Source organism: Vanacampus margaritifer, chromosome 10, assembly GCF_051991255.1.
Source record: "Vanacampus margaritifer isolate UIUO_Vmar chromosome 10, RoL_Vmar_1.0, whole genome shotgun sequence".
NCBI classification, from domain to species: Eukaryota; Metazoa; Chordata; class Actinopteri; order Syngnathiformes; family Syngnathidae; genus Vanacampus; species Vanacampus margaritifer.
The window spans coordinates 4446603-4459817 of NC_135441.1; the positions used below are offsets into that span (position 1 = coordinate 4446603).

The following is a 13215-nucleotide window of genomic DNA, read 5'->3' on the forward strand; positions in this document are numbered from 1 at the left end:
GTGCTGCGGGCTGAACAAGATGGGTGTACAAACGTGCATGTATTTGGCTCCCATTTGTCCATAACTGCATAAGGATCCAGCAAAACCTGGGTGCCACTATGTGCAGCTTTGCTGCATATCTGTGCTTGGCATCAGCTAGCAACAAACTTGTATACAGCTATAAATCACAAAATAATAATAATATCAAACATAGGCGATTATGCATCTTTGTCTGCAATTGTTTTGGGAATCATTACTGCCAGCCAATTTCATACATATGCACAAAATTATGTCACACCATTGTTTAGTTCATTCGCCTATATTTCAACAATCAGTGTAGTGATATGACATAAAACTCACATTGACAGAGTATTATTCAAACTCACATTGGCAGATACCCAATATGTTTAAGACTTTTACCCACATTTGGGATATCTGATTCAATACAAATAAAAAATTAAATAAGACTTTGTACGACAGGGTCCAAATCCTGCCAAGTAAAAAGCCCTGACCCTGCCACCAGTCACATGGATCAGAAGCCTTATAAACTGTAACGGCACCGTTCTTTTTACTTTTCGTCGTTACGTAAGCAGGGCACGAAGGTCTCTAACGTGCGCCAATCGTAGTCGATCTTTCCACCTCAGCAATGACCACAAATGCAAAACGCCATTGCGGATGAACAAAAAGGTTTCCACTTCCTTTACATACAATAATAAAAAAAAAAGTGACTACAAAAGCATAAACAATTACGATCTGCACGGTTAGACAAAGTTGTTGCTCCTAGCCCTACTTGTTTTTCCTTTTTTTTATGCCAACAACACACTTTACGGCAACTCCTTCATTACGACAGCCTAACAAGCAGAACAAACTAACGTAGCACAAACACGCAAATATTCTAAATAAATCTACATTACACAAAATAACAAAAATAAAACGCCAAATATAGGTTTGTGACTAGTAAACAAAATTATTTAAATGGAACAGAAATAGATAAACATATATTCACATTTGAACGAATCTATATTCATATTTTTCTTATGGCTCTAACATAATTCGCACTTTGCTAAACTGACTGCTTTTACTGAGTTCTTCATTATTTACCATCCATCTGCTTCAGTCCTGTAAGCAAGCCACTTTCCAATAGGGAATAGCTAACAGACACCATCTTCACTTGTGTAACATTGGTGATGTGCCATCATTATCATCAAAACACCATAAGAGGGAAAATCTTATGGAAGAATAATGGTTTTCCCTCCAGAATTGCTCAATGTCTAATGAGGGATAAGAACCACGGGTGGAACAATCAAAATGCTTTTTTTTTTTTAACAAAACAAAACAATTACCACCTGCACTTTAAAATTTTGTGCAGTAGTTCTTGTTATTCTCATTCATGTTCTACACTTGTGTGTAAACAAACAATTTTACCAATAAACAAAGAGTCAATCAGCGTCCAAAACTTTCTCAAACATTTCAATTCACACAATCATGTATTATTAAACCCTTCTGAAAAATGCTGACTGTTGTAGCGTTCTTTCAACCACCTCAATAACGAGTGGTATACTTACACACAGGTTTTTGTTTATTGTGCTGACAAAAACATCCAAATTCAGGTTGATTCAACAAGCAAATTAATTTGATCTGGAAAAGTTGACACGGATGTTTATTTTCAGTTTAAAAATTTGCTGGCAGTTGAAGTTTGTCTTCTGTCCAGATTTAGTCATAACTGTTTTAATTTCCTAATTTCCTCAGTAGAGCTTCGTTCTGCGGATATATCCTTGTGAATGATATCGCTATCTCTGCCAGGTGTAGTCATGACTGAATAACTTCCTCTATTCCTCAAATGGGCTTTGTTCTGTGTCTGAATAGTGTCCTTGAGTATTATCGCATGTCCGGTCAACTCTGTTGAACTGTTTACTGGAAACTGTGTGGTACCGCCCTTCAAGATAGTTGTAAGTCCTCTGTAATCTTCGCACTTGTGAGATGCTACAGTCATTGTCTGTAACTCACTTGTGCCCGGAATATTCTGTAGAAATAAAAGCTTTGAAGGAACTGTTCATCGATCTCCAGCCTGTATTCAGATAACCAACATTCTCACTACCCGAAAGAAAACAAACACGCGGAAGAAAAAGTATTAAGTAACACAGTATTTTATCAGCTGGCGTCATTTTCATTCATCTATAGTTAATGTTAGCTAACCTACATGCTAGTTAACAGTGACGTGCCATCAGGGTCTTCTCTAAAGGCCTAATCATCATCAAAAGCATTGATCTGCATTTAATCTGATGATGATGATGAATCAGATTTATATAGCGTTTTCTAGATACTCAAAGACGCTTTACAATGGAATGGATACATTATTCATGCACTCACACATTCATACTGTGGTGGCAGTAAACTACTTCAGTAGCCACAGCTCTCCTGGGGTAGGCTGTGCGCCTACGGCCCTTCCGACCACCACCAAACATTCGCACCTTCCATACACCAATCATATTTCAATTTCCAATTTCCAGGGGCCTTCCGGCAGGCCTCGGAAGTCAACAGCACTTTTACGTCCTCGTATCGTATCGCTACCCCTGTATCATGATAACGCAAATGGTTAAATTAAAAGTAGCCCGTACATCCGCTACGCTAAAGCCTTAAATAAACGAGTACTTGAGGCAGGAAAAAGCCCTCTGATTTTTCATACTCAAGGTACCTGGCGGTCAATAAATGCAAAATTTCCGCATTTAGTTCCTGACCGAAAAGCAGCCACAAGAGCAGGGGCCGATACCAGTATCCGTCGCAAGTACCAATACCATTAAATATGTCTGGTATCAGCACGATACTGAAGACATTTAACATTTTCTATGCATATTTTTACTATTTATGAATTTACTTATAGTATATAGATGCCATATAACTGTGATAATGTTTGTGTGAAATATATTGGACATATAACTGTAGTGTAATGAATAACACTTTTCACTCCCTTCCAGCTGGTGAGATAGGAATGCAGTGGGGAGGCATGTTCTCAGGGTGATAACACTGTGGGTCTGAGGGAGTCTAGGTCGCATGGTAGTACCTGTCTAATCATATATTTCCGGCTTTGGACGAAACTGGAGTAAACATGTCAGTAAATCTCTTGTCTGTCTATTATAATTGCTAACCCTTTGTCCAGCCTCAGAGGAGGAGTATGCTTTTTTCATCTATAAAGCGACTGTGTGTTTTTCATATGGACACACTCGAGGCTTAACATCACCTTTGAATGTAAGCATGTCTTGTGTCTTTTAGGAGCTCCTAAAATAAATCTTTTGCAAAAGAAGCTTCTTCATCAGATCTCATCTGCAATAATTTCGAACACGCAAAGATTACATTTAATATAGTAATCAAATAATACCTTCAATTGGTGACCTCCGACGGCGACAAATTGGGACGTTTTTGCAACAGCTGTGATGATCTTGGACAACTGAATTTCTAAATGCGCAAATATTAACAAGGTGAGTGGACAAATTATCCACGTAGAGAAATTCTGTTTGTTTGGGATTACTCAGAGCTGCATTACGTCCGTACCAAATTGTATTTGAGATCTGTGAACAAGTTAGGGTTTTTTTAAGTCGTATTTGTTACGGAGGGACGCGAAAGTCTTCGATTCTGACAATTACTACGACATTGAACCATGCATGGGTTGGCCCGTTGAATACGGAAGTGACGTCAAGTAGGAGCGCTCCGCCGTTCGGAAACGGCATATAAGATTTGTTCCGCGGTGGAATAGGCTGTGTGGATAAGCCGCCTGTGTAATATCATTTACACAGTGTGTGTGCTGGGAGTGTATTAGCCGCTCGTATTGATATAATTCTACGATGTGTGTGCTGTGGATTATTAGACCGTGGGACATAATTCCTCTGTGTGTGTCTGTTGTGTTGATTTAAAACCGCCCGTATTGATCACACGGAGCGAGAGCTTTTAAACGCCGTATATCGCTACGGTCTGGTGTGATATTGCCCGTCCGTGTATTTTCACGGTTCGGTGCTGTGTGAAAAGCCGCCCGCGAAGATCCGGATAAGTATTTTAGTAAGTCGCGCAAAAAAAAAAAAGATATTTGATTTCTGTTTCGTTTTTTCTTTTTCTTTTTCTAAAAATATATATATAATAATAATTTTTGGGGGGATTAATGAGAATAGTTTTGATCTGTTGTATTGTAGTATCATAAGTGAGACGTCACTGACTTAACTCTTTCACTGCCACTGACGTTTAAAGACGTCAAGTAAAAACCTACGCTTCACTGCCAATGACGTCAAAAGACGTCATCCAATGATTTTTTTTTTTTTTTTTGAAACGGGTAGAGGAAACCCTCCCGCATGTCTGGTGAAAGTTTCAAGTCTGTCTGTTGTGCCTAAGGACTATTTTTGGCCCCTAGAGGGCAGCGATGACTCTCTTTTGACAAGATCGGGTGGGCGTCAGTAGTATAAAAGGCCAGGCGGGGCTAGCGCGTCGAGGAGTAGACGAGAATTGAAGAGAGAAGAAAAATGGCGACCGACGGTAAGAAGCAGACCACGCTTGATCGATTTTTTGGAAAAGGAGAAGCATCAACCAGTGCTAAAGTGCACCATTATGATGACCGCGATGATGATGGTGATAAGGAGGTTGACGCCGAAGCTGCAGCGTTGACGCGGCGGCAGCTTCGTTCACGTCCTCAGGCCTCAGAGGCTAGCGGTGCTAGCGCCGGAAAACGTCGTGCACGACCGAGCACTTCTGCACGCGAGGACGTTCAATCCGACGAAGGTGATGATGATGGCGACAATGAGGTTGATGCCGAAGTTGCAGCGTTGATGCGGCGGCAGCTTCGACCGCGTGTTAAGGCCTCGGAGGCTAGCGGTGCTAGCGCCGGAAAACGTGGTGCATGACCGAGCACTTCTCCGCACGAGGACGTTCAATCGGACGACGACGAAGAGTATCCTGAGTCCGATGGATATTCTTCGGAGGAGTGGGTACAGTCTGACCACGGAGAAAGTGATTCGGACAGTATTTCATCCGCAGAAGACGTCGAAGGTAAGCACAAACTTGCTATGAGATACTTTTCTAGCACGCTGCTAGCACCTCGTGTAACGTGAATGTGCATTCATAGATCGTGGATCGTGCTCACAGCGACGTCCCACTGCAAAGACGACAAAGAGAGGTATAAAAAAAGTGTTTTCAATACACCGCAACAACAAAAGAAAACGCTCTTTCGATATTATTGTAATTGTATATATTTCTTTCAGCTGCAGCTCAGAGTGACGCTCCTCAGAGTGAGCAGAATAAAGGTCCATCAACCAGTGGATCCAAGAAAAAACGTAAATATATATATTTATATATATATATATATTGCATCACACTGATCTAAAATGAATATTATATGATATTGAAATGTATATTTGCAGATCCCCAAAAATCTGGCTGGCATGAAGCAGGCTGGCAGCCAAACTCATTCCCCTTTACTGTGGAGCCAGGACCAAGAGGTGCAGCAGCAGAGCTGAATTCAACCCGGCCAGTTGACTTCCTGCAGCTCTTCATCACAGACGAACTTCTGCAGCACATTGCTGATCAGACAAACTTATTTGCACGTCAGTCAATGCAAAAACGGGCTGAAAGTCTGCCACACTGCAGGAGTCGTGCTTGGAAGCCAGTGTCTGTGTCTGAGCTCAAAACGTTTTTTGCACTCCAATTCCTTACTGGGTATATAAACAAGCCCAGTATCGAAATGTATTGGACTCAGGACGAAATAGAGACGACACCATTCTTCAGTCGCGCAATGCCTCGAAACCGCTTCCAGCTCATTTGGAGTTTCCTGCACTTCAACGACAACGAGACGGCACACAGTTCAGACGACAAACTATTTAAAATTCGTCCTGTGTTCAATCACGTTGTAAACAAGTTCAAGGAACTGTTTCAACCGGGCAGGAATATTTGTATTGATGAGGGAATGATGAGTTTCCAGGGACGTCTTTCGTTCAAAGTGTACAACCCCCAAAAGCCGGTCAAATATGGGATCAAATCATACATTTTGTGTGACTCCCAAACCGGCTATTGTTTCAATATGCAACCCTATGTTGGCATTAGTTGTTCTCTCCCCGATACAGTGTTCAACTTACTGGATCGTCTGCCAGGAAATGGGTACACACTATTCATGGACAATTTTTATAACTCGATTGCTTTGTGTGAACGTCTCCTGGCAGCGCGCACCAATGTTTGTGGAACGCTGAGGAAGAACAGGGGTGAACCCAGTGAGATAACGTGCCTAACCAACACTGGCCTTGGGGTGGGGGGGAAACTGATAAGGCACAACACAAATGTTATGATTGTGGCATGGCAGGACAAACGTTTGTTGAGGATGGTGACAACGTTTCACAAAGATGAAATGCTGACAATGGAGGTGTGGCGGAAGGCACAAAAAAAAAAAGTGCCTTTCGAAAAACCAATTTGTGTTGTGGACTACAATTCCAAGATGAATGGAGTGGACAAGATGGATCAAAACATCTCGTACCACCCATTCACACGGAAAACATTGAAGTGGCACAAAAAGTTTGTTGCCTATCTTTTCCAAATATGCATGTTCAATGCTTACATCTTGTACAAAAAAAAAAATCCTGGGACGAGTCAACCTTTTTTGGAGTTCATCCAGCAGGTGGTGAGAGGGTGGCTGTTGCCACAAGACCAGGAGGAAGTTGGGATGGAAGAGCATGAGGAAGCCAGACAAAATACCAGGTCACCGTATTTTGATCCTGAAAGCCGACTTGATGGTAACATGGCCAAACACACGCTGGAACACATGCCTGCTACTTCCCGGAAAAAAAAGCCAGCAAGAAGGTGTCGGGTCTGCATGCGAAGGGGCATTCGCAGTGAGACAAGGCTGTGGTGCAAATCTTGCAGTGTCCCCTTGCACGCAGGCGAGTGTTACACTGTTTACCACACAAAAGTAAAATTTATGTAGTTCAAACATCCACACAATTGTAAATAATCACACATGCACAGTTGTACACCTTTGTAAATAGTTTGTCAAATTGTTTCTGTTATCTATGTAAATAAACTGTTTTTTTTGCTATAAAAAAAGACTTTTTCATTGTTGGTGGTACTGTTTTATAGAAGTAAAGCACTATTTAGGTGTTTGTGGCATCATTCATGGACAAAAAGAAGTGTACAATTCACTGAAGTGCATGAAATAACATCGTTTCACAAAAAGCCGTTTTTCTCCACTTTTTGTTTCAAAACAGAGAATTTCGGTGAAAGTTACCATTTTCTATTGTTGATTACTGAAGAACGGAATAAGCTAGAAACAAACTTTTTTTTTTCTGATGAAAGATGAGAGTCCAATCTTTTATTTAGTAGTATTTGTGTTTCCATAATCCAAACACAACATTTTCTGTGGACCTTGAAAGATCACTCAAAATGCTTAAATCGGCTGGCAGTGGGGACAACCCGTTTCGGAAAACGTCTGGCAGTGAAAGAGTTAATAAATATTATAACGACTGACTTACTACATATAATGGATGACATTTTTGACCGAGACTCAGGGTGGTTTGATTTGCATAAACTTCCGGTCCATACTCAAAGCCTCTCGCTAAGCGAACAAGTCACGGCCGCAACGCTCGTCATGGCTGAAGCGCTGCCACCACGGCGACGGCGGAAGATGAAAAATCTTTTAAATGAATGGATGCGGACTAATTGTGATAAAGGTTGGTTCCCACCGTTAATATCTGAGACATGTCTGATTGCATTAATGAAGTCTGTAGAGCTTGCTTGTGTAAAACAGCGCCAGATGCTGATTGACTCCGTGAAAAACACATCTATATTTTCTTTAAATGGAAAAAAGTGAGACGACAATGTAAGGTCGTGGACCAAATGTTGGTTAACGCTAGAATGCTTGCTTTGGGCAGCTCTGTGAAAGTTGCTCGTAAAGCTGTGTTGAGCGAGTCCGCTAGCCACGGCTCGGCTAACGGCAACGTGTTTGATGAACGCATGGCGAATGCTAGGCTAAAATCTCCGCCAGCTTAAAATTGTTGGAAATGAGACATGACCCGGAAAATAGATTAAATAAGGCAAAAGTTTTCGGATTGGAATTGGCTCGGCATGTGGAGATTCCACAGTCTATTGGTTCTAGATGGCGTACTAATCTGGAGCATGTGTGATTTGTGTGATTAGGAGAGAATGTTTTTTGTTATAAAATGACTAGGGTCAATTGTGTGATTATAATGGGAAGTTTTCTAGTTGGTATGTGTGTGCGTATGTGCCCCAAAAGTTTGAAAAAGTTGAGAGAATTGTTGAGTAATTGAATGAGACCTAGATAAGGAAAGTGGGGGCTATCCGGGTGGTTTGGAAGTTAACTGAATCTGTAATTGTGAATAAGAAATGTGTGGATGGATATTTCATTTGTTTTTCTTTAAAATCTTTAACTGTATGTTTGGTGTTGTTTTTGAGTAGAAAAGACTGGTGTGATAATGGTGTTTGTTTTTCGTATAGGAATGTAGGAAAAAATAGGTTCGAATGTGATCTTCCCTCCCCCTTTTTCTGCTCCTTCCCTGTGTCTTAAATGGGACGAGGGGGGATTTGTGTGGAAAATAGGAGTCAGAGGGCAATGTGTCCTGTAATGGGAGCTTTTCTTTTTTCTAGGTAAGAGAAGAATGCGGAAAGATAAAGAGGTCTAGATGATACCTACTGGCCACTATCCATATTATTTATTTTATTTTTTAAAAAATCAGATCTGTGTTTTTTATAGTTGAATGAGTAATAAAACCAAATTTTAATTGAAATAGACTTTTCATTTTTGATTTTTTGATTCCCCCTGCATCTCTGATAACTTATTCGTAGGTGTGAAAATGATTTAACCTTTGTCCTTATCTGAGTCCCATTCTAGAAGTCTGGAGAGGACTTTCCTCCAAGTGGCCAGGGTGACTGACAGCTGTCACATTTTCTTAAATTTAAGGTAACATGTAATGAAGAAGAAGTCTATGGTAGACATATGCGTAAATATAGTAATACTACTTGCTATAGTGTAGTGAACATATTTAAATAAAACTACAAAATACATATTTTTTGAGAAAATTATTATTTTTAATTATAACAAGCATATAAATCTCTTGCTGTGATCTCATCTCCCTCTGTCTGTTCCGAGTGTATAAGTGTTTCAGGCAGGTTCAATCTTTGACGAGAGGTGTTGTTCTTGGGTGTCTCCAACGTGCTGGAATAACCTGGCTGTTGGGCACAGAGTGGACGGCGAACTGAACAATGGTCACTTTCGGGGGGGGGGGGGAGTGATCACACGGACTGCGAAAAGGATGGTATACTACAAATCCGCTCGCCATGAGACTGTTCAATGACTCTTATGAATTATCTGAGCAAAATGTCCATCAACTCTTTGAGCAGACATCTCAAACTCTCATCACAGCCGTCCTGATGAAACTGTCAGGGGTCTCCAGTGACAGCTAAGGCCTGCTTTGAACTTTGCCCTGCATAAACTGCTATCAACAAGGACAGGAAGGAATATGAACTCTAGTGTGGACTCAAAGTTCGAGTCATCTGAGATCGGCCTTTGAGTCATATTTTGGTCTGTTTTGAGTACAGTTTGCACTCTGTACTGTGTCGGAAAAGGAGATGTGATCTATAGCAACGCAGTTTCGGAAATTGAGAACTACTATATTTTCCGTTGTTTGATGCTTGTTGAATTTGGTCTTCTAATTTTTTGCCCAGTTTCCTTTTAAATTTTAGCTTCTGGATTGGACTCAGATGTGGAACACTTACGGCAAAATTGCTGGTTAAAATTTTTAATTTTTGATTAAGGTCGCAGCACTGATTTTAATTGGGTCATGATCTGCAAAGTTGCCTACTGTGTTGTACAAGCCCCACTACTCTGTAAAAGAGGTGAGGATAATTAGCATTTTAAGATTACTTTTTGGTTTATTTGAAGTAGATATTCTGATCTTTTATCTTATTTTATAGTTAGTTTGCTTTTTCCTCACTCTGTGTTGCCTGGACAGGATTCAAATTTGCGCCTCAAGGGTTTTTGTTTTTATGAATTGTTGCAAGCTAAGCAGGATCTGCTCCTGTAGTTTTGGTGTTGGCCAAATTGCCCAATTGTTTTTTATTATCAACGGGACACAAGGTGTCAGTTTTTTTTCCCTTTTTGAAGCAGCAATTTGTAAGCGGCTGCAGTTTTCACATTCAGGTCTGAAATGATCAAAATTGATCTTTATCAGATGAGGGAGTCAGTTACTGGTCTGTCTGTGTGTGTCACGAAGGAAGGTATGCACACAAACAGTTCATGTTGAATTAAATCAATATAAGACTATAAGTTAGTCTGAATGAGGTGATACTTCTATAGTATGTGAGTGAATTAATTCACAGATGGAGAATTGAAGTGTTCGGATTTTGACCATGGGAGGAAAAGTAAGTGCGGGCGAAGACAACTCATGGTGAAAATAAGGTAAGTATATTCAATTTCAGAAACAATTGAAAAGTATAATTTCTAGAGCCCATGGAATTTGCCATTTAGGTGTGGAAGGAACATTGGGACACCTGGTGGACATTATTTTATGAGACAAGTTGTAAAAATGAACTGCAGGACTGCAGTGTTTATTAAAGGTATAAATATATATAAATCTCTTCTCAGACTGTTTATGGCCCGGCCGGACATGAATAGTTCTGAGTTAAGATGATGTTGTTTTTAAATGATTTACACTGCTATAATAAAAACCAGCGTAAAAAATACAGAAATTTGATGTATGATAAAAAGTGCATTTATGCTAAATCTACAATAGTAAATATCATGGTAAAATATTTGATTAATCATTATCTACTATTATAAGGGCTTCTTAGGAATATTGGATTAGACAAACCCATTTGAAAAAACAAAAACTTCATAAGATATCAAAAGGCTGGACTCCTTTTGAGGGTCATAAAAACAGGCTGTTTCCCGCCCCCAATGTTCCGTTGGGGGAGTCACTCGTTGAGAGGCCCCCGGTAATTAAAGAGATAGTGTCTACATTCTCTAAGCTAACAGATAACCAACCAGAAGTTCCTTCAAAAATAAATGATTGTGAATATGTGTGGTTGAAAGTAACTAAACGGAAATGGTCTTGTCCTCGTTGGCTAGGTCCATTTAAGGTCAAGGAGCGTACATCCTGTGCGGTGCGCTTGTATCGAAAAGGGGATACTTGGTATCACCTCTCATCTACAAGGCCGGCTGTTTCTGGTTCAACAATGCCACCAAGGGCAACCATCTGATGATCTACGCCCACACCAGTTGGAGCCATCTGACGGATCCAAACCACGCCGTTTCCAGGGTCTACCTGACAAGCTGTCCAAGGAGGGAAGCTGCAGCGGGGGAGGTCCTGGAAGGAGATTCATTGTAGTGCCTTTTCCATGGGCAAAGCTGGCCAAGTGTCAATCTGCTGTTTGAAAGGGAGAAATCACTCAATGGTGATTTGAGTCACATGCCCCTTTTCATCAATTCACAAGGATAGAGTCACACTGGGAATGAAGTCCCGTGACCTTTCCTGCGATCTCTGGCAGTGAGCCAGGGTTCGGAAAAAGGCTGACAACGCCTCTAAAAAAAAAAAATCATCAACCTACGACTGACGAACATCCTTCTCCTTCGACAAAAGAACTTCTTCTCAAGATGGCTTCGATGAAGAACTCTGCTACTAGTTGCTGCGTTGTGACGGTTTTTCTCTTGTTAATTGTTGTGTTATTTGGTTTTTCATGAAACCCCTTGACGTGAGTTTGAATACAACACACCGTGATAAAAGAAATGTTATTTCCACCCAAATCCCGTGGATAATGAACTGGGCGTATAATAACTCAATTGTCCTGACCGTTGCTCCTAACACAAACACATCTGTCAAACTCCCCATTAAATCTTTGAAGGGATTTAGTAGTGGGGGGCTGACGAAGGGGGGCCTTTGGCTCAAGTACTGGTGGTATTTGACAGGTAGTGTTTTACGACTGGACTGGAGTACCTTCATTACCACCCAAAGTGGCCAATACTGGCCGTCAGGTTCCAGTGGGGAGGCAGTTTATTTTGCCAAGAGAGTAACATTGAGAAGAATGGGACATCAATTCGAATTAACTTTTGTTCTTCCTGAAGGTAATATCCGGCCACCTAATGTAACCATAAATAACACCTTTTGTTATGGCCTAATGTTGTGGGCATGGTTCTCTGGAACTGATCCCTATTTTCCAATTTTAATTTGCATTGATAAAACTATGAGTAAGACAGAACAACCTAAAATGACTAAATCAGAATCGTATAGCCCTTGATATGTTACTTGCAGAAAGGGGTGGAGTTTGGTCAATGTTCGGAGAAAAATGTTGTACTTTTATTCCTAATAACACTGCACCGGGTGGAAGTTTAACCAATGCCATTGAGGGACTCCGAACACATAATAAAAATGAAAGAGCAGTCCGGTATCGATACGTCAATTTGGGATAACTGGATGGATGTTTTTGGAAGATATAAAAGTTTGGTTTCATCAGTTTTCATTTCGATATCCGTATTTGCAGCTTTCTTGACAACTTGCGGTTGTTGCTATATTCCTTGTTTGAGATCGTTGTGCACGCGGCTTATTGCCACAGCCATTGAAAAGCAAGATGTACAAAACAAGTCGTCTTATATGATGGTTGAATCTGTAACTTCTAAAGCTATGACCGCGGTGGCGACATCAGATGAAGATCCGGCTGGAATTTTTCTCTAGACTATTTCTAAGGGATTAAATGTCTTATTTTGAACAAATATATTTTGTTCTTTGAGGGACTGAAGACATTTAACATTTTCTATGCATATTTTTACTGTTTATGAATTTACTTATAGTATATAGATGCCATATAACTGTGATAATGTTTGTGTGAAATATATTGGACATATAACTGTAGTGTAATGAATAACACTTTTCACTCCCTTCCAGCTGGGGAGATAGGAATGCAGTGGGGAGGCATGTTCTCAGGGTGATAACACTGTGGGTCTGAGGGAGTCTAGGTCGCATGGTAGTACCTGTCTAATCATATATTTCCGGCTTTGGACGAAACTGGAGTAAACATGTCAGTAAATCTCTTGTCTGTCTATTATAATTGCTAACCTTTTGTCCAGCCTCAGAGGAGGAGTATGCTTTTTTCATCTATAAAGCGACTGTGTGTTTTTCATATGGATACACTCGAGGCTTAACATCACCTTTGAATGTAAGCATGTCTTGTGTCTTTTAGGAGCTCCTAAAATAAATCTTTTGCAAA

General features: G+C 40.5%; 1 long non-coding RNA gene across 1 annotated transcript; it reads left to right on the plus strand.

Moving 5' to 3' along the window:
- Positions 1–4903: 4903 nt before the first annotated feature.
- LOC144059461 (uncharacterized) lies at positions 4904–5443 on the plus strand. Its single transcript, XR_013295668.1, has 3 exons — positions 4904–5134; positions 5220–5291; positions 5379–5443. It is a non-coding gene; the product is annotated as an uncharacterized LOC144059461 (long non-coding RNA).
- Positions 5444–13215: the final 7772 nt, after the last annotated feature.